This window comes from Tribolium madens, unplaced genomic scaffold, assembly GCF_015345945.1.
Source record: "Tribolium madens isolate multiple individuals breed KSU strain unplaced genomic scaffold, Tmad_KSU_1.1 Scaffold_71;HRSCAF=194;Tcas5.2_LG6, whole genome shotgun sequence".
In the NCBI taxonomy this organism is placed as follows: Eukaryota; Metazoa; Arthropoda; class Insecta; order Coleoptera; family Tenebrionidae; genus Tribolium; species Tribolium madens.
Window position 1 is genome coordinate 8280859 of NW_025401041.1, and position 1023 is coordinate 8281881.

Genomic DNA, 1023 nt, shown 5'->3' on the forward strand with positions numbered 1-1023 from the left:
AAAAGAAAAGTATGTAGTAATCTATTGATTATTTTGAGTCTAAAATTCAAAAAGTGTTTACTATGAGACAAAATTAATAATTAATTAATTATTTGCCACATAAGACACTTTACAGAAAAATAAAAAAAAATCCAAATTTCTAAGGCATTGATTGATTGATTTTATAAAACCAAAATTATGTTAGAAACTAGTTTTTAACCAAGCAGAGCTAAAAATTTAAATGGAGATTCTTTTTACTTTTACAAGAGTCGTTTCAACTATCCGGAAACACACTGTATATTTCAATTGCGACAAATTTAAAATTCTTGAATAATTTTACGTAAAAAAAATAATTTTTCAATATGCTTGAAATAACACAAATTTACACAAAAGTAGAAAAATAAATATGTTGAGGATCGACACCTTTGGGTCAATATGTCGAAAATTACTTGAAACAGAAAGAAACAAGTCTCAGAATTCAGATTTTTGACTAGTTTTATTCTTAAAAAATCAATACATAATATTAAAAAAATTCTATCCAAAAAAATTTCGAAGTTATGAGAGTTTAAATTTTGCACTTTGACTCTTAATTATTTCTGTTGGAAAAATAATTTTTCAAGTTTTTTTTGTTACAAGCTAAATAATTATAAAAAAAAATACAAGAACATCAGTATTATTAAATAGACATAAAAAATGTCAAATGTCAGAAAATAAATGTCAAAATTTTTTGACACAAAATTTTTTAAACATTGTTTCCATATTCCTGGTATTTTATCTTACTTGAAATTTTTTCTGGGGCGCGAACTTTTTAATTTTAAATTGGAACTCATATTTTTATATAATTTGGAAAATATTATTTTTCTTGGTACAAAACATGTGCAATATATTTTAGTTATTGTTTAAAAAAATTCTCAAACTTAAAAAAAAATATAAAAGGTAATAAAATCTAGTTGCAATGTGTCAGATAAAACAATGCCACTACTGTAATGACAATAAAACAAATATTTCCAATATTTTTTTCAACTTTTGAAAAAAATGACAATA